Source organism: Cibotium barometz, chromosome 1 (genome assembly GCF_041138505.1).
Source record: "Cibotium barometz isolate CiBa-2024 chromosome 1, ASM4113850v1, whole genome shotgun sequence".
NCBI lineage: Eukaryota > Viridiplantae > Streptophyta > Polypodiopsida > Cyatheales > Cibotiaceae > Cibotium > Cibotium barometz.
The window spans coordinates 63,074,349-63,100,717 of NC_141046.1; the positions used below are offsets into that span (position 1 = coordinate 63,074,349).

The following is a 26,369-nucleotide window of genomic DNA, read 5'->3' on the forward strand; positions in this document are numbered from 1 at the left end:
GAAGGTATGGTACAAGGTGGAGTGGCCGTAGATTTTTCTTGCCTCGTACCTCTGATTCTCCGATCTTACCCCGATTATAAGAGTATGCCTTCTATTGTACATCCCCCCCCACTAGGACTGAAGGGGCGACTGGTGAGTCCACCGAATCACCTGGGCTCAGGATAAGCGGATCTTGTGATAAATCCTGACATGCTCTGGCCCTGCACTTTGGGAGCCATGCCATGCCCTTCAGGAGGAAATGGAACCAGACGGTCATTGGGATGCCAACCATGAAGGCCAGTGGGTCAGAGTTAAGCATGAAGCCCTGTTGCCGTCTAGCAAAATATACGTGTGCAATGTGTACCGTGATGGGGCTTAACTGCAGGATTCTATCCATGAGAGTGACGGAGTTGAACTTTATTGAAATGTGGCTATTGCCAATGAACTGAACCTCAGTGACCTGGTCTTGCTCCACGAGAAGTGCAGCTTACAGGAGATCGCGAATTTGTCGCCGCATGGGTCTGTTACGGGTGAATTTACAGATGAGGGTGCTGGCCTGCAAGGAGGTAACTTAAGGTGACCAGCTGGAAGTCCACTTCCAAAAAAGAGCTTTTGAGGGTGGCCTTGATCAAGGAAGACGAAGGAGTGGCGGGGGGGAGGGGTGGTGGTTGCGAGTTCTGTGTAGGTACTAGGAGGAGAGTGGCTGTATATGAGGGGAATGGGCTGTTCAAGAAGAGGGAGGGGAAGCGGGGAAGTGCAAGAGGGAGGGGTGTGGGGGGGGCATCCTGAGGCCCCAACAGGGTTAACATGATTAACCTAGGGTTAAGTTAATCAGTTGGGGATGGGGATTAGGCATCTAAACGGGGTTGTTTAGGAGTTTTTTGAGGCTTGGGCTAGTTTTGGCACCTGATTTATAGGTGGCCTGAAAGCCTAGTGGGGCATGCGGTGACAGACTCAACCACGTGTCCAAGAGATAAAAATATAAAGAGAGAGAGGGGAGAGAGAAAAGGGAATGGGGATCTTGCACAGTACAACACATTGAGCGGGGAATAGGCCCTGCCTCCTTTCAAGAATTTATTCACCACTAGTGAATACAAAACAAACAAATATGCCGATGTAGGATATCCAAGTCAATGTCGATGTCGACGCACAAGATCTCTGATGTCAAGCACACCACGGGGATGACCCACAAGTATCTCTCACCGGGCTTGTACCAGATCCAATATCCAAATCCAATGGATCCCAAGTCCAATGAATCTAAATCCAAGTCCAAAATCCAAGCTCCATGTCTAAGCTTTGTGTTCCATGTTCATGTACAAGCTCCATGCCCAAGCTCTATGTCCAAGTTCTTCATGTCTATGCTCAAGTTCAAGCTTCCATGTACAAGCTTCATGTTCCATGTCCAAGCTCTGTGCCCAAGTTCCATGTCCAAGCTCTAAATCCACTCACTCATCCCATGAATAATCTCCACAATTCCTATAGCCTTGTCGATGATGAAAACCCTAGAGAAGCTCTTTCTGGCAAGAAAATTGATATAAAACCTGTTTTAATGGTTTTCGGGCGATAAAAACCTCCAAAAAGCATTTTTTAGGGTTTTTGGATTTTTTAGGTTTTTTGGTATTTTCTGTCTGTACAGTCTGTACGGATCCGTACAGTCGCACGGAAAGACGGTGACGTGGCACTACAATTGCTGGAGGCGCTCTGAAATCAGTTGGGTAGCGATGCAAAACTCCATGGTTTGGTTCATAGATGATGATGAAGAAGATAATCGCCACGCTTGAACGAAGATGGCAACGCGATGAAGAGTTCTTCTTCAACTTGATGCTCAAGAGAGGCTCATGCTTCTTTTATACTTAGGGAAGCCTTGCTTTTTGCCAAAAAGTGATGCTTTTGCCTTTTTATTAAATATTATAGTTCTTGATTTGTGCTTTTACAACTTTAGGATCTTGCTTTTTGGCCCTAGAGCTACTTTTTGAGAAAGCGACTTTTAGCTTTTTGGTCCAGCTTAGTCTCCTCTTTCCAATGGTGCCCTTGGCTCGTGGTCAACCCTGTTTGACTTTTTACTTTTTCTTGCTTTTTGACCAGGAATTGTGCTTTTTCTTAATCAATCCTTATGGACCTTGTCCCCATGTCTTCTTCCACTTGTTTGTTGTTCGGGCATGGATTTCATTATGCGAAATAGAGCTAGGAGGGCCAAATAGTTACATGGCTGATATAAGTGAGTTATTGGGTCAGTTTGAGGGAGAGTTCCTCATACCTGGATTTGAGGCCCTACTGAGACTACTTGATGCTCAAATTGGAGGGGTGTGTCTCGTTGGTATGGGACACCAGGGCTTTGTAGTGTGCATGTGGATCCAAGTCTGTAGATGCTTCTAATCTCTAACTCAAGGGTGAGCCTAATGTGTAGCATGTAACCGGTATGGTTGTGTAACTCACAGCAAGGCCTTCTTTATATCTTTTCTTTTAGTGAGCTTAAGCAATCCACTTTAATCTTTGTACACAGAAGATAAGAGTTGTAGAGATACAGAGTCGATACTAGATAGAGAATCTGCTCGGGCTCGATAACTTTCTACCTCGTTGACGACCACTTCAGGTTGCTGCACATTCGGATCCTCTTGCAATGATGGTCCAGCATAAGGCTTCAATCATGATTGGAAGAAGGATCCACAATGGTCATATACTGTGTATTTTTGGTTTCTATAGCTGCTGGAAGAGGCTCTACAAAGTCCATGTTGAATAATCGCTCAACTTCTCTAAGGTATTGTTGATACCGCAATGATCCCCAACGCCCATTAGTACACATTGCCGGTTTTTGTAGAACAAGAAGCCATTTTGAACTTTATAGTGGCTTGGTTGTGAACCATGGGCCAAATAATACTGGGTCCCGATCCTAGAGAATTTTCATTTGCCCTTCAATGCCTTGGACATGTGATAGGAGCCATTTTGAACTTTATAGTGTCCCAGTTTTGCCCTGAGGACCAACTCAATCCGATGATCCTCAAGACGAATGGGCAAGAGGTCATCCCTCCGCATGATGTCTCGAAATCACAGAAGGAGACCTGCCAACTGTTGTTGTTTGTTGTCTAAACAATGGATTGTGGTTGCGAACATAGATCAACGCACACACAACTCCTTTTCTAATTGCTCATTGGGTCTAGACATGAGAATTATGCAGAATCCTAGGAGTGCTTCTATCCTCGGAAATTATGATAGGCTCATGAAGATGGTCAATAATATGGAAGGTGTCCTGTCGCGCCAATCAGGAATGGGCACAAACTCCTAAAACCACTAGATGCCGAGAATCAAGTCACAGCCCAAAAGTGGTGAAACAATGAAGTCTCAGTGAAATGTGGTCTTCTGAGCATTGAACTTAAAAAGGGTTTGTTGTTTGAACAGTGGACTGTTGACTGCGAACATAGGTAAACACACACTCGGCTTTCTTTCTAATTGCTCGTTGGGTCTGGATGTGAGAATTGAGTGGAATTCCAAGAATGCTCCTATCCTTGCAAATTATGACAGACTTAGGAAGATTGTCAACAATATTCAAGGTGTCCTGCCACCAATCAAGGTGTCCTGCCACCAATCAAGAATGGGCACAAATTCCCAAAACCACTAGATGACGAGAATCATGTCACATCCCAAAAGTTGTGAAACAATGAAGTCTTGCTGAACATGGAATTCAATTTGATGAGCTTTGTGAGTAATATGTGTGCGCAACCTAGGTGCAACCCGCCACAACTAGACGGTGTGATACTAAGGTACAACCCCTAGTAATAGCCAACTGTGGAGATGGTGTCCTCAGAGCTGCCCATGTCGAAAAGAACAATGAATTGCTATCCCTTTGCTATGCATGCGAAGCCCAGGTGTAATGCATCCACAACTAGATGGTGTGATACTACCCATCGTAGTAGCCAATTGTGGAGAGATGGCGTCCTCAAAGTTGCCCATGTTGAAAAGAACAATGAATTGTTGTCCCTTTGCTGTGCCATAGGCACTAATCAGAGATTTTGTTTGCCTCTCAGCCTCGTCCTCTTGCTTTTCATGAAATACCATTGGAGGCATTGGATGCAAAGCGCGGAAAAGCTGAACAACATTAGAATTCAAGGGTGGAGGTGTAGGTGTAGCTTCGGCGGTGGCCTTTATAGAAGACGATGCCTTGGCGGCTTTCTCAGCTTGCCACTTGGTGGAGTCCTTCCCACCATGGCCTACATGATGGTAGGAGAAACATAAGTTCTCTACTTGGTATCGTTTTTTCTCATCTGGTTGGAGATAACCTCTAGTAATGCCCTCCTTGGCCTTCTCCTCGGGCGTCTTCTTAGGTTTTGCTTCTGTGTTTTTCTTACCGAGTGAGTTGCTCTGAGAATCTTTCTTACTGTCTTTATTATCTTTGTTGTTTTGTGCTCCCTTATCGGCTGAGATGATGACTGTTGCTGTTGGGGTTTGGGGCTTGTCTGAGCTTGCTTGGGCTTGCCTCCGTTCAACATGATCTCTTGATTTTGAGCTAGAGTCAAATCCTGATTTGAGGCTCAAAATTCCGTACAATAAACATGATGTTGGTATCCAATCCCATGAGGAACTGCTTCAACTTTTCTTCGTGGGATTTCTCGGATTGTTGTGCCGTGCTGATGTCCTCGTTGGAGTAAGTCAGCATGGGTGATCCATTTTGGGAGAGTCTAAAACTCGTCCTCCGGATTGGTCATGTACTAGGATGTCCTCGTTGGAGTAAGTCAACATGGGTGATCCATTTTTGGGAGAGTCTCTAAAACTCGTCCTCCGGATTGGTCATGTACTGGGATTGGTTTTGAGGTCAGACACAAAGGTGTCCCATACATAATTTGGTGCCCTGGTGGCCGGTTGTGGATGTGCAATCTTAGCTAATGGAAAATATGCAACAAATTGATGAATACACTGAGTGATTTGCAGAATGGTCACACTTACCATCATACTTATTGAAGTTTGGTTGAGCACGGGTGATGGTGGTGGAGGAACTAGGACTAGGTGCCAGTTTGGGAAGTGTTTCTATGAGAGTGGCCTGTAAAGTTGCTAGTGTCTGCTAATGAGTTGCATGGCTTCTTGATCTAGCTTGTGTTGATGCTCTAGAGCTGCGAGTTCTGCACGGTTCCGGTCTTCTTCTACCTTGCGTTTGGCTTCCTTGATCTTCCATTCCTGAGCATGTTCTTGGCATCTTTGTTGCTCCATTAGGAGAGGAATGCGTTCAAATTTTGTGGGACCCTACTCTTTAGGCTGCTCTTTAGGTTCTTTGCCTCTTTTGCTTGTTGAAGCTATAACTTTAGCAGTTTGTTTTGTTCCATTGGCTCTTCAAGGAAATCCTTAGTGCTTTGCGGAACTTGGAAGCGTTTCTTCTTTGGTGGTGTCGTTCTTGGACACTTTCTTCTTTGGTGGTCTCTTCTTCTTGGACGAATTCTTTTGGCTGGGTGGTTTTTCCAGACCTCACTTTTGCCATCCACAAAACGCTGTTAGAAGTCATCTCCTGTCTAGATTTATACACCAGGGCCTTTGTTGTGGGTGTGCCCGCCCTTATGAGGTGTTTTCCCATTTTTCCCCACTCTCCGTATTTTTCCCCTATTTTTTCCATTTTTTCTGAGGCTTGGGAGGGCTGCCAGAAGGTGCCAAGAGCAGTACAGTGCTGGCCGACTGGGTGTTTATCAGTCGTGGGCACTCTTGCTGCTGGCCGATTGGTTTTGATCAGTTTTGGGCACCAGATTGCTGGCCGACTGTGCAGTCGTGGACCTTTTATCAGTCGCGGGCTTTTCCTTATGCTGGCCGACTGCCCTCTAGGAGGGTATATATAGGTCCTCAGCCCCCATACCTCATTTGTATCAGTTCTCGGGATCTTCCTGTGTATATAGAGCAGAGTTACACGCCTACATCTCTCTCTCTCTTGTGCTGTTTTTTTGCCTGCGTTTTTGCTCGTGTTCCCAGATTTGGTCATCATCTCCGCTGCATATTCTGACATGGTATCAGAGCCCTAGGCTCTAGATAGGTCTTGGGATTTGTGTGAGCAAGAGGGGGGCTGTTTTGTGGCTGATTGGTGGACTGTTTTGGGCTGAACAGGAAGAGGAGAAGCAAGAGGAAGGCGGGCTGATTTGCTGGACAGCCACTTGCAGGTTTTATTTCTTCTTTGTTCCCACCCACCCACCCTTTTCAAAGTACATCCCCGCTATGGCAGATCTGTTTGAGATGGCCGAGAGACATGTGAAGATCCCGACACTCCCCACATTCCTGGTGGACCGTCAGTTGGATGGGAGCAACTACGGCATATGGAAGGTGATGATGGAATCCGTTCTGGAGTCTTACGACCTCGCCGATTTCGTCGTTGTTGGTGTTCCACGGCCGGAAGTAGAGGAAGGGGAGTTACCGTCAACCCGAAAGGACCGGGAGGCCCAGACGCAGATGTGGGATCGCGTCAACGCCAGGGTCCGTTCGTTTATTTTCCTCAACTGCACACCGCAGGTAATCAATCATGTAAAGCATATGACGCTGGCCAGAGGTATATGGCAGCATTTGGCCTCACTTTACAACAGGGTATCACCCATGAAGAGAATTTCCTTGGAAGTACAGATGCGGGTTATGAGCCCTGCAAAGTCGTCGACGATGCGGGAGCATACTAACAAGCTGCAAGCTCTTCAGCAGGAAGTTCTTCAGGCTGGGAAGGAGATATCGTCAGAGAACATGGCCATCACGTTGCTGTCACATTTGCCCTCTTCGTACTCAGCATTTTACTCGTCGTTGATTACCAGTGGCAGGCTCAGCACCATCATGTGGGAGGAGCTTGTGCCCATGGTCTTGGACCAGGAGGAACGATTTACGAACCCTCCTCAGGGTGGAGGTTCGGAGGCCTTAACTGGCCAACGGTCGAAAGGCCGTAACACGGGCAAGGGGAAGGCTTCGTCGGAGAAGTCTTCTGAGAAGATGTCCGTTAGTGATCGCGAGAAACTGAAGGCAGAGAGGACCTGTAATGATTGTGGCGAGAAAGGCCACTACTGGAGGCAGTGTCCCAAGCCGAAGACCGAGAAGGGTGAACTCCTCAGCAATCACGAAGACTCCCGCTTTTGTGCACCTGGAGGTGATGGACACCGATGCTTCATTTTCTTCAGGCAGGGAGGAGATTGGAGGACTCTCCGCAACGGATACTCTGGAGTGGATTCTCGATAGTGGTGCTTCCAGGCACATGACTCCTTCCCGTTCCGGTTTACAGGATCTCTGCAGGCTTTCTGGTCATATTCTTACTGGGGATACGTCCACTATCCCAGTTCACAGTGAGGGCAGGATGGAGATAGTTCCCGATGGCAGAGGGGGGAAGCATTCCTCCCAGGTATTGTATGTTCTGGCACTTGGTTTTCATCTGTTGTCAGTGCATCAGGTTTGCAAGAATGGCGTACGGGTGGAGTTTGATGAGCATTTTGTTGCTCTGCGGGACAAAGCAACAGGCCAAGTGGTTTGGGAAGGCGGAGTGGAGAATGGAGTTTACAGGCTTTCAGCACTCTCTCTCCCAGGTCCTCAGGATTGTGATGAGTGGCAGTCTGGTAATGGCTACTCAAGTGTGGATACGCTGCAGGTGCGAGCTTTCCGAGACCAGATGGTGGATAGCTTACCAGTAGATGGCAGCAGTTGGCAGGAACTTTCCAGTACTGATGTTGGTAGTTCTTGTGTTCGTCAGTCGGAGGAAGCTGAACAGGTCACTTATGCTTTGATGTCTCGTAGTGTTCGGGACATAGAACTTCCAGTAGTTGAGGATGTTCTTTCCACGGGGACCTTTCGGAAAGCCAGGCAGGTGGCAGGTGCTTACTTGCAGAAGGAGGTGGTTTCTCCAGGCTTTGTGGTTCCGGATTCAGAGGGGGTGTTTGACAGGTTTCATCAGGTTTCCAGGACTTGTTTGTGCACCGTAACAGGTGTTGATCCTTGTGAGCAGTGTGATGTCTTTGTTACTCAGAAGCTGTATGGTTCATTGATCTGGTTGATGGACACCACATTGGACGGGAGCTTCCTGATGAGGCAGTTGAGCTCTTGGTTGCAGATGTCTCTTTGGGAGGCAGGATTGCGTTTCGTGTGGTTTCTGCGGCATGCAAAGGATCATGGACTCTTGTACACAGGAGGGGGATTGTTGGATGGAGTCCGACTCCGCGGTTGGAGTGACTCGGTTTGGGGAGGAGATTCGGACACGAGGGGATCTACTTATGGCCCAGGAGCAGGTTTACGGAGCAGGAGGAGGTTACATTGCAGGTTTGGGCTTCCACTGGAGGAACCCTTGGTCATCCAGAGGCACTTTGTTCGTGAACAGATCGTTGCTGGTGACATCTTGCTAGAGTTCTGTTCGACGGAGGACAGTACGGTGGACCTCTTCACGAAGTCGCTCTCTCAGGACTTGCTCAGGCGACACCCCAGCTCCCAGTGGTTGGTTACACAGCCAGGAGCTGAGAGGGGGTGTTAGAAGTCATCTCCTGTCTAGATTTATACACCAGGGCCTTTGTTGTGGGTGTGCCCGCCCTTATGAGGTGTTTTCCCATTTTTCCCCACTCTCTGTATTTTTCCCCTATTTTTCCCATTTTTTTTGAGGCTTGGGAGGGCTGCCAGAGGGTGCCAAGAGCAATACAGTGCTGGCCGACTGGGTGTTTATCAGTCGTGGGCACTCTTGCTGCTGGCCGACTGGTTTTGATCAGTTTTGGGCACCAGATTGCTGGCCGACTGCATTTATGCAGTCGTGGACCTTTTATCAGTCGTGGGCTTTTCCTTATGCTGGCCGACTGCCCTCTAGGGGGGTATATATAGGTCCTCAGCCCCCATACCTCATTTGTATCAGTTCTCGGGATCTTCTTGTGTATATAGAGCAGAGTTACATGCCTACATCTCTCTCTCTCTTGTGCTGTTTTTCTGCCTGCGTTTTTGCTCGTGTTCCCAGATTTGGTCATCATCTCCGCTGCATAATCTGACAAACGCCTCACTTTAGGTAGCCAAGCAGGGTCATGACTAGAAGCTCAGACACCATTGTAGCATGCAACTGGTATTATTGTGGAACTCATAGAGAAAGGCCATCTTTATACCTTTTCTTTTAGTGAACTTAAGCAACCCAATTTAATTTTATACATAGGAGAGAGAGCTGTAGAGATAGAGAGTCAACACCAGATTGGGTCTCGACTACCCAATTAAGGGCTCCCTCTTGCAAACAAGAGTATTGCTTTATTGCTTTTAAAATGTAGAAAACTTACTGACGACGGTTGATTGTGCAATGCCAAACGCAAGGATGAGGTGGACCAAATGTCAACTGAACCATCAAGCGGTTTGAAGGCACTCTAGAAGCCACTTCGGGAGCCAATATGCACACCCAGATTTGCTGAGGGGATGCGGGACTGATGGCTGAATGCTGAAGATGACTTCTTCTGCTGCCTTGGACTGTAGCACAGTAAGTGCTCTTGCTGAAGATGTATGCACAAGTCAAAAGACTCAAGCACACATGATAGAGGCTTTGTTTCACTGCTGAGCTGTCAAAGAATGAGATATGAAAGACTAGGGACTTAGGCGCCTTTTTATAGGGCCCATATATGCAAGTCCTCCACCTATCATGCTGCCGGCCAGTTCTCATGGACAAAATAATGCTGGTCGGCCTCTTGAATGCAAGTTGGTGTGATGATTATTGCCCACGACTGCTGAATGATGCCTTTTCTCCCACATGTGTGCTTGCACATGCTTCTACTGCCGACTGGGGTCCCAAGGCTGCTGGCCGATTGGGCACATGCCTCCTAGGGTTGGCGCACTGGGCACTAAGGCTACCCCTTTGGTGACCCATGGGCTGCCCATGTGAGGCTATGTAAGCCAGTGGGGCGTGCCGTGACAGACTCAACCACATGTCCAAGAGATAAAGATATATAGAGAGAGGGGAGAGAGAGAAGGGAATAGGGATCTTGAGCGGGGAACAGGCCTTGCCCCCTTTTAGCAATTTATTCAGGAACAAATCCACGAGCACGCTGGCTAGGATCAATACAATCAATGAATACAAAACAAACAGATATGCCAATGTAGGATATCCAAGTCGATGTCGATGTCGATGTCGATGTTTAGGCACAAGATCTCTGACGCCGAGCACACCACGGGGATGAGCCACAAGTATCTCTCACTGGGCTAGTACCAAATCCAAATCCAATGAATCCAAGTCCAAGTTCCAAGTCCAAGTTCCAAGTCCAAATCACCAAGTCCAGATCAAGTCCAAGTCTAGATCCATGTCCAAGCTATATGTCTAAATTCCATGTTCATGTCCAAGTTCCATGCCCAAGCTCTATGTCCAAGTTCTCCATGTCTATGCTCCATGTCCAAGTTCTATGTTCCATATCCAAGCTCTATGTCCAAGTTCATATCCAAGTTCAAGTAGTCCAAGTTTCCATGAGTAATCTCCACAACTCTTCCAACTTTGTCAATGAAGAAAACCATGGAAAAGCTCTTTCTGGCAAGAAAACTGATATAAAACCTGTTTTAATGGTTTTTGGGCGATAAAAATATCCAAAAAGCAGTTTTTAGGGTTTTTGGAGCAGTTTTAGGGTTTCTGAAATTTCTGTCCGTACATGTCTGTATAGCTTCCGTACACGCGTCCGTATCGCCCATGCATATGCCACAAGTCTAGGGCTGACCGTACATCTGAAAAGCAAGTTGGAGAAGGTGTTGATGGTGAAGAAGAAGCTCTCCATGATCATAATGATGCCCACACACACTCCATGATCTCCTTCATGATGCTACAAGAGAGGTTCATGCCTTTTTATACTTGAAAAGGGTTCTGCTTTTTGCCGAAAGCTTGTCCATGCTTTTGCCTTGCCTTTTTATGCTTGGCTTTTTCCTTTTTGCCTTTGTTTTTGCTCTTTTTATTTTTAGTTTCATCATGTGAAATAGAGCGAGGAGGACCAAATAGTTACATTCCCTCCCTCTTATATCGTTGTTGTCCTCAACTACAGACTGCAAGTGTTTCAAACTCATCCATATGTTCCATGTATATCCATGTGTTCCAAGTACATGAAGTACTTTCATATGTTTGAAGGTACTAGCCCCATCTGGTGAGCTTGTGCATTTGGTCTTTCCCCATATCTGTGGTGTCATCTGTTCATTTGGCAATATCTCAATGCCTTTTCTTTGACCGATGTCCTTGTTCTTGATGGTACATCTTCATGGCCTGTCACATGTGTTAGATAAAATAAATTCATACTCACCTTTTGCAAAAACTAGACACAAGCTAGTCAACAAACAAGTATGCATCATTCGTATTCCAGGTACTGGCCAGGTAGTTTGGAGCCCAACGGACTATCACATGCATAGTTGCCACACGTTTTTTGAAACGCGTTTTTGAAACGTGTTTGAAACGTTTCAAAAACGTTTCAAACAAATTTCCAAAAGTTTTTTAAAAGTTTTTTTCAAATTTTTTTTCAGGTGTTTTTTCCAGGTTTTTTTTAGGGGGGTGTCCATAAATTTATGTTTGGTACAGTTTAATGCTAAAATCTACATTCAACTTTCATATACATGAATCATGATACATCATGAATGATGAATCCATGATTCAAATTTCATACTGAATCCTGATTCTTAATACATCATACATGATTACAATTTACATCATACAATGATCATACATGTAACATGAATCATGATACATCATACATGATACATGGCAGTCTTCAGGAATCAGGAATTAGATCATAGATGGCAAAAACCCATATAATTATTAATAGCATAACCAGTTTGAAGTTACAAGTTACAACTTACAACATACTAAGCAACATACTAAGCACTAGTGAATAGTGTCAAATGATAAATCTGAAATCTGAAATACAGATGTCTGTACCGAAAGACCAAATACAAAAACTCTGAAAAAACAAATGGTCTCCAATGTCTGGAGTCTGGACTCTCAACTCTAGACTCAAGTGTCAAGAGTCAAGAGTCACTAGTAGTAACTAGTAACTACTCAGCATCATCCTCCTCTGAGGAATGTGAGTCTGTGTCGTAAGAAGATGAAGCCTCAGCCTCAGCCTCAGCACTCGTAGATGCATGATCTGCTGATGTCGGTGCCCGTGATCGTGTCATAGTAGCTGGTGCCATCATCTCCTCGTATAGCATGGCATAGATGTCGCGCTCCTCAGCAGGGATCTCTGGTACGTCCTTCACTTTCTCTATGTCGATCTTGTCGACATTCACTTGGCGCGGCTCAATGGGATTGCCTTGCTGCTCAATTAAACGGAGGTTGCAATGACAATACACCAACCGTTCTAATTGAGCAGTGGACAATTTGTTCCTCTTCTTTGTATGGAAGAGGGCCCATGTGCTCCAGTTTCTCTCACATGGACCAGAGCTGCAATCCTGTGAGAGGACTCGTAATGCAAGGCGTTTCTGTCAAAAGATAACAGAAAACTTTATAAATAATAAGAAGAAACAACTTATATAAGTTGTAAGTACTAAGTTGTTACTTCAAAGTGCAAACTTATTACATGTAAGTTGTAACTTGTCAGTGGGCACTTACCAGAACTGGAGTACCGATGCCATATTTCTCCCACCAAGAGACTGGCTGAAGCTGAGTCTCTCTCAAAACTGCAGTGGCTCTCCCAAAGGCATGACTCCCATTCCGAAATACTAGGAGCTCATCCTCTAACTTCCTGAGGAGCTGAACATCACCTCCAGTCCAGGTCTGGATGTAAGACTGCCATCCCTCTTCTAGCTCCTCATTGTTGAACTGCTCCTCATTCCGCCATAGTGGGTGTAGTATATGGGCAACCGCATGGATTGGCCTATGAAACCAATCCCATCTACGGTTCCACACCTCCCTGATGTCCTGGATCCTGTTCAACGACACTTGGAAGCATGGAATTAATATCAATGTATAATGTGGCCACTGGCAACTAAAAGAACAACAATGACATACAATGATACATACCTCTCAGCTGATAGTATAGTGCATCGATCTAGGGCCTCTCCAATGCGGTCCATGAACTCATATAAGAGTCCAAGGGTGCTGCCCTCCATGTCCGTAATGCGAAGCACACTATATATAGGCTGAGTGGCCGTGACAAGTGCAAGGGCCTCAGCCCACCAAGTGTCTCGCATTACCGCGCGCACAAATGCTACTGCCTTGGGATGCTCTCTATCATCCCATGCCATCCACTCCTGAGAGACAACAGTGCGGAGTAAACCTGTACGGACCCGCACAAGCCTCTCAACCACAATGAGCATGTAAGCAAACCTGGTGTTTGAGGGCTTCAACAACTCCAAATCACTGTGTGCACGAAACATAGCTAAAACCTTTGGCCTCTTGGTGACAAACTTCACCATGCTCCGAGAAGTACTAAAGAGGTCGGCAATCCACCCAATTTTGGCCACATCCTCTATCAAGAGGTCCAAGCTGTGTGATGCACATGGAGTCCACACTATCTTTGGAAACTCATCCTCTAACATCCTGCCCATAGATACACAATTTGACCCATTATCTGTAACTACCTGCACTATGTTCTCTGGGCCAATCTCTAGCACTGCCTCACGCAAATGTCTCCATATGAATGCTCCAGTAACAACTGTACCTGGAACCGAGGCATCAATGGCACGCAAAAACATTGTGCCCTTACAACAGGACACCAAAATGTTATATACATTTCTCTTTCTCATGTCTGTCCAGCCATCACAAAGCAATGTGCATCCATATTTCTGCCAGGTTGCCTTCAAAGGCTCCATCTCAAGCTCCACTGCCTTCTTCTCCTTCCTTAAGTGGGTTTTGCGAAGGGACTCATAAGATGGACCCTCCCACTCATACCCAATGCGGCTGATAGCTTTAATGGCCTTCTTCCAACGAGGAGTACGCACGACGTGAAATGACAAAGCGCATTGTATAAACAACTTTGTCAATTCACGTGTGGCCTCCTTGACAGCTTGCTTTTGTATGCCTGCTTTAATGCCTGCCCTCTTTAGAGAAGGCACGGTGGGCAATGAAGATCTGTGGGCTACAGGAATGGAGCTAGACCCACCTGCTTGACTCTGCAAATCATCCTCTGTCCTAGCTCTTTTGGACACATCACCTACAGAATCTGTATCCTGTACATCATCATCAATAGGCTGAATTCCCTTTGCTGCTTCATGTTCTCTCTTCCATTGCTGAAGAGACGCTACAACCTCTCTTGGTACTTGACTGCAAGGGCCAATGCCTTCCCCTCTTACTCCTGTAAAATGGGCCTTTACCCTAATAATAGACCCACCTGACACTTTGGCACAAAAATTGCATTTCCACCTTTCTGTGCCTGAACCCCCATATCTGCTCACAGGAGTTACGTGGTTCCACATGGCATCCTTAGCCCGAGGCATGATGAATGAATGAAGAAATTTGGGCAACCTGGCAAGAAATGCCCAAATTTCAAATCTGAAATTTGGTCCAAAATCAGAAAAAATCAGCATTTAGGGTTATTAAAAACCTGAGAAGCAGGGTGCGTAGGGGCCGGAGGAGTAGGCTTGGTGCGTAGGCAAGGTGTGCATGCACCAATGTAGGCAACCTGGCAAAAAATGCCCAAATTTCAAATCTGAAATTTGGTCCAAAATCAGAAAAAATCAGGATTTAGGGTTAGTACAAACCTGTTACCTACGGTGCGTAGGGGCCGGGGGAGAAGGACTGGTGCGTAGGTAGGGGTGCAAGCAAACCTGGAAGACTTCAAAGGCTGGAAACGTCTCTTTCAAGCGTCACTTTCAAAACTGAAATGCCAGGAGATACTGCATCGTACGTTTTCTATCATAAAAAAAAACTGGCCCAGCAAAAAAACGCGTTTCAAACGTTTGAAACGTTTGCACGTTTCAAACGAGTAGCCTAAAGTTTGAAACGCGTTTTTTTGCAACTATGAGATTCACATGCCATAAATCCAAGCATTGTCTATACATAAAAAACAACACACAAAGTCAAAGAAATTCAAACATACATCAGTATGCAATGCACAAGTAATGATCCTCCTGTTCATGGATTGTCCTGTCTGGTTTCATCGAAACTGTGCTAAGCCATTTGGCCACTAGGACCGCTCAAACTATCCTCAAGGCCATCTGGTCACTAGGACCGCCCTAGAGTTCATCAATAGTCATTTGGGTCATCTGGTCACATTGACCGTTCGACTATGAAATCCAATACAGTCATCTGGGCCATCTGGTCACAATGACCGTCTGACTGCGAAATCCAATACAGGCCATCTGGTCGCAATGACCGCCCAATTGTGAAATCCAATATAGTCATCTGGGCCATTTGGTCGCAATGACCGCCCGACTGCATCTGGGCTTTATGGTCGCAATGACCGCCCGACTGTGAAGTCCAAGATATTTGGCATTGTTGTCGTCCAATGGGTCATCTGGCATCGTCATCATCAATGGGTCATCTGGTATCGTTGCCTCCCATATACAAATCTTACTTTTTGAGTGTCTAAATGACAAAATCACGAAAAAGTTAGAGAGACAAAGTTGTAGTACTCCAAAAATACTACAACGGGCTATCGGACATCGTTGCCATTCAAACTAGAGCATGTCCAAATAACCATTATAAGTAGTATATATATATATATATATATATATATATATATATATATATATACTTCGAGCTTATGAGGAAGTGGTTGGTCCAGATGTATTTGAAGTACAAATATAGACGTCTTGTGATCAAGACAGATTCAAGAGGGAGGGATTGTGCCTTTAGCCCTCTTCATTGTATATATATTACATTGGAATTGATCATTATCCTACTTATAATACCTAGATGAATCCAAGAACATGCCCAAATTCACCTTTTATAAAAAGTCACCAAATCTCTAATCTGCAATCTGTTCCAAAACATCTTTGAAAAAATTCTTTGGTAGCATAAGTATTCTTCATCAAAGTGAAATCCATATGGTAACCCATAGAAACCACATGGCTCAAGGGTCTCCGAGATAATGCATCTGCTTCCTTGTTGTCTTTGACATTCATCGGCCACAATATGGCTTGCTTGGTTCAAGACTGCTCCAATACAATCTCATCATGTTCAACCACAAAAAGGTCTAGAATAACCAACACCGGTCCTTTGCTAGCATAAAGTCTCAATGCTTCAAAAGGGTTCTGTTTCAGCTTTGGTCCACAAAGATTCCACGGCTTTATTTGTCGAAACATGCAATGGGTTAAAACTTAAGCACCACTGCAAACCATTCGTTGAACTTCCTGGCATGATGTCAATCTGATGATCTTCCAATCTCTCTAGCTTCTTTGCCTTCCTTTCCCTTACCTGTCCTGCGGAAACTACATCTGAAAGAGTAGGCCTAGGAGTAGCTTCCTTGTCTCCTCGATGATAAATAGAGCGGGTAGCTCTAGATCCGCCTGCAATGGTGACTCCTTTGGCCCAAAGATGGGCTTTAGCAGCTTCAACTCCTGCGGCTTCGGTGGCTCGATCCTTGATGAAATCTTCAAACATTTGAGTCCTTTTTTGGTCCTTTTCTTTCTTGGCTCTCCAAGTTAGGAATTCTTCACCTTGGATAAACTGTCTGAATTATTGAAAGTCATGGTACTCTTCTGATGTCATGGCCGCGGTTCCCATCAAGAATTTCTAAAACAACCTTATGGTTGTTGCCTTCATGAGGCCCATGGTCTCCCTTTGCTCTCGACATGGCTCTGTCACCCCAAGAAAATTTCTTCAAGAGAAATCTTGGTCTGATACCACTGTAAGCCCAACGGGGCGTGCTGTGACAGACTCAACCACATGTCCAAGAGATAAAGATATAGAGAGAGAGGAGAGAGAGAGAAGGGAATAGGGATCTTGCACAGTACACCACACTGAGCGGGGAACAGGCTCCGCCCCCTTTCAGGAATTTATTCAAGAACAATACACGGGCACGCTAGCCAGATCAATACAATCAATGAATACAAAACAAACAGATGTGCTGATGTAGGATATCCAAGTCGATGTCGATGTCTAGGCACAAGATCTCTGATGCCAAGCACACCACGGGGATGACCCACAAGTATCTCTCACCGGGCTAGGACCAAATCCAATATCCAAATCTAAATTCAATGAATCTAAGTCCAAGTTCCAAGTCCAAATCACCAAGTCCAGATCAAGTCCGTGTCTAGATCCATGTCCAAGCTATATGTCTAAGTTCTATGTTCATGTCCAAGTTCCATGCCCAAGCTCTATGTCCAAGTTCTCCATGTCTATGCTCCATGTCCAAGCTCTATGTTCCATATCCAAGCTCTATGTCCAAGTTCAAGTAATCCAAGTTCCCATGAGTAATCTCCACATCTCCTACAACCTTGTCGATGATGAAAACCATGGGAAAGCTCTTTCTGGCAAGAAAACTGATACCTGTTTTAATGGTTTTTGGGCGATAAAAACATTCAAAAAGCAATTTTTAGGGTTTTTTTGAGCAATTTTAGGGTTTTTAAAATTTTTGTCCGTACATGTCTGTATAGCATCCGTACACGTGTCCGTATCGCCCATGCATATGCCCATACAAGTCTAGGGCTGACCGTACATCTGAAAAGCAAGTTGAAGAAGGTGTTGATGGCGAAGAAGAAGCTCTCCATGATCATAATGATGCCCACACACATTCCACGATCTCCTTCATGATGCTACAAGAGAGGTTCAAGCCTTTTTATACTTGAAAAGGGCTCTGCTTTTTGCCAAAAGCTTGTCCATGCTTTTACTTTGCCTTTTTATGCTTGGCTTTTTCCTTTTTGCCTTTGCTTTTGCTCTTTTTACTTTTATTAATAAAATATTACCCAACTTTTGGTGCTTTACTTTTTTGGCTTTAAGGCCTTGCTTTTTGGCCTTAGAGCTGCTTTTTGAGAAAGCGCCTTTTAGCTTTTTGGTCTGGCTCAGTCTCCTCGTTCCAATGGTGTCGTTGGCTTGTGGTCAACCTTGTTTGACTTTTTGTTTTTTCTTGCTTTTTGACCAAGAATGGTGCTTTTTCTTAATCAAACCTTATGGATCCTGTCCCCATGTCTTCTTCCACTTGTCTGGTGTTCGGGCATGGGTTTCATCATGTGAAATAGAGCTAGGAGAGCCAAATAGTTACAAGCTAGCCTATGTCAATGCACACTGTGCTTGCTATATTAATCTATGTGCTAGGATGACCCTTTCCAAGTGGGTTAAGGGATTGACAGTGACATTTATGGCTTGCAAAAGGCCTACATAGACATGTCCTTGGACTAGGGCTCACAATGGGGTCACAGCATACTGCAAATAAATCTTAAAAAAGGTACTACTGATGTACAAATGTAGCATTGATGATGAGCCATTGTGTCACATGGCACCTTAGTGCATGGGTGTATGTGACATAATGGCTCTATGGTTGGTGGCGGTGAGCTAGATGCTGATGTCAACTAGTCGTTACGATGGAGATTCGATTTTATAAACAAGATCAATTATCTTTCATGTATCAGTTTGTTTTTATTAACCACAAGCGGTTTGTAGAATGCGGTCCTTTTTTTTTGGGGGGGGGGGGGTGCATTGGGAATGGAGGAGTGGTAGTCTTAGGTAGGGGGCTGGGGTTTGCTTTCAACTAGCCGTTAATGTGCAAATTCGATTTTATAAACAAGAGCAATTATCTTCCACGCATCAATAAAAAACTCTATTTTCATCCCCTCATGGTTATTGGCATACATGCTATGAGCTATGTCACATATGCTATGAGTAGTGCCACATATGAACATGGGCAAACCAAGGGCACTTATCTCCCTTTGGGTTTTTCCCCTTGGATATTAGGTGTGAAAGGACACCACACTTATTGTATTATGATATTGTGGAGTCAACTCCCTTGCTCCACATCTTTGTATCCTATCTACTTTGAGTAGCTATCACCATCTCTCTCACTCTCTTGAGAGCTTGCTGCTGTGTACATCTATGTGTGTGTGTGTTCTTTGTTTCTCTGAAACCCTAACCCCCAACAGTTGTAGCAGAGCTTGGCTGCAGCCCCCTACCCAGTAGTAGAGTTCCCGTCGCCCGACTCCCTGCGAATTCCCGTTGACTCCTGCTTCGTCCGACGACTCCTGCGCACTCCATCGGCCCAGGCCTTCTGTCCGTCAACCGCTTGTATGTTTCCTTCAGTCCGCAGTTCTGTCGTCGCCTGTGACTTTTTGGCCCTTTTCTCTGTTGTCTCTGCTCTGCCCGACTGGCGCTTTGCCCTTTTGCTGCCTGTTTCAGCCTCCAAAGTGGACGGAGCTAGTGGGGGGGCAAGGCAGAGCTCGCACCTTGTGAGGTGGGATCCAGGGCAGAGCTCAGCCCCACCTTGCCTTACATGGCAAAGGCCACTTTTGGTGAAAAATTTGAGTCTTCTTTCCGTCGATGTGGTAGATCCGACAGTCCCATGCCTGTCTGCAATGCGACGTTCCGTCCAATCAACGTTGCCGTTGCACTAACTGCACACGTCGCCCAGCTTCTTTTGCGCCGTGCCTGTCGCCATCTATAGCTCCTGCCTGTAGCAGCTCCGTCAACGGCTCTTGCCTTCTGCACCCGTCTACGCCACGCTCGGCTCCTCTGGTCAACGAGCAGTTGGCCGCCACGTCAACCAGCAGCTGCTCCCGCTTGTCGCACTAGTAGCAGCAACCTGCCTGTTGCACCAACAACAGCTGCTCTCGCCACGTCAACCCACCAACAACACTGTGGAGAAGGTTCAGGAGCCTACATCAAAAATCAAGAGACTACAACATTCAGGAGCCTACTGCAAAAATTAGGGTTTTATCGTGTAACTGATTTTTTGGCTCAAATCAAGGGGCTTTTGTGAATTTATTGCTTTGTTGCAACCATTTTGAGTTATACATCGGATTGGCACGGTTGCGTTTGAACTTAAAACTACCTCCACATGTTAGAGTTCATCCAGTCTTTCATATCAATAGATTGAAAGGGAAATTGGGAGGTGAGGATAATAGAGTTACTCCTCAAGAACTCGTTGAAGTTGGTGCCAACCACTAGGCTCCAATGCGCCAGATGCCATAGAACGAGAGTGATCTTTCATGGTCGAAAACTATGTCACAGCCTCTTCCAAAAATTTGAGAGAAACTAATAAGGGAGGTCCTGAGATTGCTAGTGCCCTGTTGTTGCTGGAGTGCCCTCTCCGGGAAACGGTGGATCAAGTGGTGAACCAAGCTAGCTTGCTGCCTCCTCTTTGGGTTAGGCATGGGCGGGAGTGTTCTGGCAAGGTGGAAAGGGGGTTCCGATGAAGCCGGGGGGGAAGGAGTGAAAATGGGGGGCGGGGGAGGAGAAGATGGGGGCGGGGGAGGTGGAAAGGGGGGAAGGTGCAGTGGGGGCACGCTGTTGGAGTGACAACGTGGACAAGCTCTAGCAAGGTGTCCCATCTGCCAACAAATGAAGCATTGGCTAGGGAGGCCCAAGTACTCCACTCTCTATAAAATAGGAGCTCCATAGAGGCAAGGAAGCAATATGACATGAGGAACTGACTCCAGAGAGAGGCATCCCTGCCGTCCGGGCTAGAACTGAAGCGGCTGTGGGAGGGGATTCCATCACTCTCCCGATGACACCACCTATCAGTGGGAGGAGGGGAAGGTATTCCTTACTGAGATCAGGAAAGCAGACTGTCACGGGAAAGCTTTAGATGCCAGCCAGAGGGTTAGACATTGGGTCGAAGCCATGCTGCCACCACACAAAAGAAGGCATGGGCCATGCACAGTGCGACGGGGCTTAGTGGTATGACTGTCCGATCTAGTAGGCGAATCAAACTCGACCTAGTAGTATCCAGGCCCCAAAGGATGAATATCAGCGATCTTTCCAGGCTCACTGATAAGGCTTGCCTGCAAAAGATTCCTGAGCTGTCCAAGCCTCGAGGGAGGCGACAGTCGAAGCAAGGAGTTGGAGGTCCGCTTTTGAGAAAGAGAGGCAAGGGATGGTAGCCTCAGTCAGGGATGACAGAGCGGCTGCCATGGAGTCCTAAGTGTCACGTGCACACCCATCAGGTGTACAAGTGGCATGGCATCATCAGGCATATAATCAGGATATTCATTCAGGCATATAATCAGGATATTCATTCAGGCATATATTAGTATGAGCATCATATGGGGGTGTTTCATCACCAACATCAGCATTTTAGTCATCATGAGCATATAAGGCATTAATGTGCATCAAGTCAGGGCTGTTAGCATCAGCCGACAGCATATCTACATCAGCCGACAGCCTTCCAGTCAGCCGACCAGCATTTTATAGCATTTATGGCATTTTATGGCAGTCGTGAGCATTCAGAGCTGGCCGACTGCAGCAAGGCTGCCGACCAGCACCAGTTCACTCATATAAATAGATGCGCATCACATTCATTCCATCAATGCATCTCACCACAGCGTTTTCAGCATTCAGTCCATCATCGCATCCTAGCGCATCAGTCCATCTGAACAGAAAACGCATAGAGCATCATCTCTAGCCGGAGAGCATCTGCGTTTCAGTTCAGCAGTTCAGCATCAATTCCCAGCCATCTAGCGTTTCCTTCCTAGGAGACAAGGGAAAGATAGCGGGACAGCAGTCCATTCAGCATATTCAGCATATAGGCAGCATATTCAGCATATAGTTCATCATTCCTATCTCCTACATAGAGGGAAGCCGGCATCGAAGGGTGGACCTCAGCATTGGAGCAAGGAACAGTCCTCAGCATTAGCATCAGCATCAGCATTCAGCCTATTCCTCTCATCCCGAGAAGGATAGTCATCTAGGATAGCATCATAGATCTATTCCAATCTCATTGTAACCCATCCATCTAATATAGCTGCATTGCATTGCATTGACACTATCTGTCTTTCTTAAGCATCATTAAGTGCAGTTTAGTTAGCCTAAGGTTGTGTTTACGACGATCAAAGACCTCACATGTCACATTGGTATTAGAGCGTTACAGGGTAACCAGCCTTAGATTATTTTCATTCCATCAGTCATTCAGTTAGACGTCATGTTAATCGCTTCCGCACAGTTAAACCCAGTTCTCAAAATCTTGCAGGCCACCCTTAGGGATCTTCCCTTAGGTATGCATTAGTAACCCATCCATCTGCATTCTTGCACAGCATATAGGGTTGCACATGGCTTGCATAGCAGACATCTTAGCAGTCAGTCTTGCATCTGCAAGGCATACATGTTTGCCCATGAATTCTCTGGGGAAGAATGACATCCATCATCAAAGGAGTACATAAGTTTTGGGCTTCAACTGGCAACAGCAGGGGGTTCTCTTCCACTAGGAGGTTCAGAGCTTCAGGAACGACGGAGATTGTAGGTGAAAGGATTCCACAGACATGCCAGGGGTGACTCAGGTATTTCCAAGCAATTTTAGTAGCATTTGCCATTCAGTTCCCACAGTAGATAGAGTCCTTGGTTCAAAGGATTCCACTCCTACAGACGACCTCAGTCCCGGCAGCAGAAGACAGAAGGGGGCAGTGGTGCGGTGGAGAAGGATCACCACAGGAGTCGAAAGGTTGCCAGGTATACCACCCAGCAACAGTTTTAGCATAGGGGAATGTCACGTGCACACCCATCAGGTGTACAAGTGGCATGGCATCATCAGGCATATAATCAGGATATTCATTCAGGCATATATCAGTATGAGCATCATATGGTGGTGTTTCATCACCAACATCAGCATTTTAGTCATCATGAGCATATAAGGCATTAATGTGCATCAAGTCAGGGCTGTTAGCATCAGCCGACAGCATATCTACATCAGCCGACAGCCTTCTAGTCAGCCGACCAGCATTTTATAGCATTTATGGCATTTAATGGCAGTCGTGAGCATTCAGAGCTGGCCGACTGCAGCAAGGCTGGCCGACCAGCACCAGTTCACTCATATAAATAGATGCGCATCACATTCATTCCATCAACGCATCTTACCACAGCGTTTTCAGCATTCAGTTCATCATCGCATCCCAGCGCATCAGTCCATCTGAACAGCAAACGCATAGAGCATCATCTCCAGCCGGAGAGCATCTGCGTTTCAGTTCAGCATCAGTTCCCAGCCATCCCCTTCAGCGTTTCCTTCCCAGGAGACAAGGGAAAGACAGCGGGACAGCAGTCCATTCAGCATATTCAGCATATAGGCAGCATATTCAGCATATAGTTCATCATTCCTATCTCCTACATAGAGGGAAGCCGGCATCGACGTGTGGACCTCAGCATTGGAGCAAGGAACAGTCCTCAGCATCAGCATTCAGCCTATTCCTCTCATCCCGAGAAGGATAGTCATCTAGGACAGCATCATAGATCTATTCCGATCTCATTGTAACCCATCCATCTAATATAGCTGCATTGCATTGCATTGACACTATCTGTGTTTCTTAAGCATCATTAAGTGCAGTTTAGTTAGCCTAAGGTTGTGTTTACGATGGTCAAAGACCTCACATGTCACACTAAGAGAGAAGACCAGAAGACGTCGAAACTTGCCATAGGAAGAACTGTCCGAAAGCTGCACACACATGTCGAAGGAGAGGGTGAAGAGGACAGGGAGACCGGGGGGAGCTGGAAATGGGTGGCAGACAGGTGAGAAGGCAAGGAGGGTGGGGCTGGCAGAGAATATGGGAGGCAAAGAGGTGGCTGGGTGCAGAGGGGAGGCCGCGCTGGGCGGACTGGCAGGCAGGAGGGGCAGACAGGAGGGTGTGAGATGAAGATGGTGCTGGCGAGGACACAGGTGGAAGGGGGGGAGGGTGTGCGCTAGCGGGAGGGAGCTCCAAGCTCGACAGTGCTCACGTGACCTTAAGCAGCTCTATCCTCATAAAGTATGATGGCCCATTAGAAGGGAAGTAGCAAAACATGTTGAAGCCTTGTGGTCTTGATTTTCACCCACTTGACAACAGAGACCATGGTTGAGAGGTGTGATTGGAAAAGCATGGCTAGTGTACCTGAGCCCTGAACTCCATGTGATGTTCTTATCTCCTTCCTGAAAGTTGCAGCCCAGCTATACCCCATCACAACTGGTAGGACTCTGGTGTGTCTTTGTATAAAATATGATCTCTCTTTTTTTGTTAGTTTACTGAAGTTTCCAGGATCTGACCTTTAAGTGCCATTGCAATTCCAAACTACCATGTTTAGCTTATATGCAACCATCTCTACGGTCCCATAGACCCCACACCGTGATGATGCAATGTTGGGTGCTGGTGGCTTTTTCGGCATCTCGCGTATGTGCGAACTTGCCTATATCTGAAAACAGTGCATTTCCCTTTGTCTCTTGCCTCTCAAACTTTCATCATAGCTCTCTTCCTTTTCTCCAGTTGAAGTTTTGTGATATCTTCGTTGATGTTAATGTTTGTCTTTCAAAAGTCACTATCTTTCTAAAGATCTTAATCGAGCTTCCGCATTCTTGAACTTGATGATGTGTGTGTGTGTGTGTGTGTGTGTGTGTGAGAGAGAGAGAGAGAGAGAGAGAGAGAGAGAAGCCTTTGATTTTGACAATCTTGATTAGCAGGAGGCTTGAATCTCCACTGAAATATGGAGGCCTTCTTTGTTGGAAAGCTCCAAAAATAGAGCAAGAAAAGGTAGGATAACTACCCTGAAGTTTATGAACTGTTTTATGGTCCCACATCAATTTTATGGTCAGTGTTAGTCTGGTCAGGGGTTGTTCACAGTTTGTAAAGATAAGGAGCAGGAATCTTCTTGCAGGCAAGAAAGCAGCGTCCGCGGAGGATAAGACTTATGCCTTGTGTACAATTCAAGAGCCATTGATGGTGGTGGTTCGGTGCCCTTTTCCATCCTTACTAGGGAGTTTCTTAGTGGGCAATGATTCAAGTGCGTGGAGTTTCTTAGTGGGCACATGCCTTGTGTATGGTTCAAGAGGCAACGATGGTGGTGGTTCAGTGCCCTTTTCCATCCTTACTACTTGGAGTATCTTAGTGGGCACATGGTTTTGGGCTACTGTGTTTCAGACATGAGGAGGTGGTGTTTATAACAGCCCTATCTCAAGCTCTGGTATGTCATCTTTATCTCTCCCATTTGATGGTTCGGAGCGGTGGATGTGCTCCTCATGGTACTAGTAGAGCAGAGACATTTGATATGTTTATGCTGGGTCATGTCTTGCTTATCGGTGGGGGAATGCATTGAATTGAACGGACCATAGGGGAATCACCAAGGGAGATGGTCTTCCAGCAAGCTCATTAACATTTGGGTCCTTATTAATGCACTAGAAACATTATCTCTGGTAATAATTTGGGAAAGCTGAAAAAGTAATGCTGGTCGTTTCGGAAACCTGCTCTTTGCCTGCATTTTACCCAAAAAAGGGTCACTCTGCCATCACCACTGATGAAACCTCGTGAAGAATCTTCAGTAACAGAAGCACATGCTCCATGTGAAGAGCAAGGAAGGGATATTTCCCCCATTTCTTGTGTATATTCAAGTGGCCAGATGACAATGATAGGACAATAGCCTTGTGTATATCTGAATGACAATGGATAATCAATAAATAGCCTTGTATTTGTAATGTGCAGCCAAGAAAACCAGAGTGTTTTTTAATTCTAGTTGACGCAAAGGCTTCTTCCCTTTCGATTGCATGCGTGCGTTTTTTGGTGCCAAAAGGGCACACGCAAAACGGAGAGCGCTCTTTCGGTTTTGACCGACGGCTGCAGGATTCGAACCTGCGAGGGCAGAGCCCAACAGATTTCGAGTCTGTCGCCTTAACCACTCGGCCAAGCCGCCGAGCTGGCATTTCTGACTTGGTAATAATTATATAAAGGGTTTTGCATTTGCTTTCTCAAAGCTAAGCTTGATAATTTTCAAAAAGTTTACAGACCGTCCATAGGACTTCATTATTACATCATGCAGGAGAAGTGATGCGTTGGTTTTCCTAATAAGATCCTATCCACACTTGAGTTGTTGAAAAATGATTTATCTTAATATGTGTGCCACAAATAAATCAATGATTTATCCCATTAATCAGAGGGGTAAGTAACTAGAAAAGGTTATCAATGCAAAGGTTTTTTTTTGGTATTATTAAGATTGAAAAATAAGTATTACATCATGCAACACAACAAAAGCTACGTACTCAAAAAGCAATGCACCAATAACTAAAGCCTATGTGAAGTAATATTTTAACTTAACTATTTGTAATATGCAAGGGTTAAGAAAATTGGTTGTGTAATCTAGTTGTAGAGCTTATGTCTCTCAAATAAGAGGCCATTGGTTTAAGTTTACCTTGTTATAGAAGGTAGCATAGAAGTATTTTTAAAAATGGTTCCACTTCAATGATCTACCCCATCATTATCTAGAGTGTATGTGATCCAAAACATTGATGAAGGTTCAGATCATGTTCTCTTCACTTTTAAAGAACGGTGCACAGCTTGACCAAGATGAAAGAGAAAATCCATTGTCCCATCCCAAGACTAGGGTAGAAATCAATCTCTAGCCCTACTAGTTAAAAAGGAGCCATCATTCATGGTTAGTGATTATGCTCTTAGAT

The 26,369-nt window shown here is 45.7% G+C and overlaps 1 non-coding gene and 1 pseudogene across 2 annotated transcripts in view; one reads left to right on the top strand and one right to left on the bottom strand.

Moving 5' to 3' along the window:
• The window catches only part of LOC147642301 (uncharacterized), a 47,840-nt pseudogene extending 22,446 nt beyond the window's left edge, over window positions 1-25,394 (top strand). The window contains exons 6-7 of the transcript XR_015266941.1: window positions 24,387-24,456; window positions 24,581-25,394. The product of XR_015266941.1 is annotated as an uncharacterized LOC147642301 (transcript). The remainder of the gene's footprint in view (window positions 1-24,386; window positions 24,457-24,580) is intronic.
• Window positions 25,395-25,527: 133 nt separating this feature from the next.
• Window positions 25,528-25,609, bottom strand: TRNAS-CGA (transfer RNA serine (anticodon CGA)). The gene has a single exon. It is a non-coding gene; the product is annotated as a tRNA-Ser (tRNA).
• Between the last annotated feature and the right edge of the window lie 760 nt (window positions 25,610-26,369).